The following is a 546-nucleotide window of genomic DNA, read 5'->3' as shown; positions in this document are numbered from 1 at the left end:
AAAAAAAACAGGGAAAGGAAAACCAGCAAGAGAAGCAACAGGTAGTTAGTGCAGGAAAGGCAAGATTTCAAATAGTGTCATCATGGTAAGTCTTCATAGCATTCTAAAGGTTGTTCCCTTTCAATTCTTACACCTATTAAAATACCAAGATATCAGTTAAAATCTTAAAGGAAAAGCATCTTGATTACATACCTGAGTGTGTGCAGGTATAGTGGTATAGCAATAATAGATATCATGTACCATGCCTTGTTGAGAAAAATACCCATTTACACCACCTCTGAAATATATAAAGCTCTTCATGAGAATACTGGCCCAAATTTCTCACATAGCACCTCTTATCTCTCTCAAACTCCACACTTCTTCCATGAAGAAAATGGTCACTGAATTCCCTGTCATTTATGTGGATCTGTGATATTATTCATGGAAATATTGGACAAAAATTATACATACTTGTATATAAAAAATGATCTAACAGAGTAGAAACTGTTTTCATATATTTTTTTTCTTTAATGCTTATACAGACCTGTAAAATTAATGTTTTAAAAT

This window comes from Penaeus monodon, chromosome 20 (assembly GCF_015228065.2).
Source record: "Penaeus monodon isolate SGIC_2016 chromosome 20, NSTDA_Pmon_1, whole genome shotgun sequence".
NCBI lineage: Eukaryota > Metazoa > Arthropoda > Malacostraca > Decapoda > Penaeidae > Penaeus > Penaeus monodon.
This window is presented reverse-complemented; position numbering follows the sequence as displayed.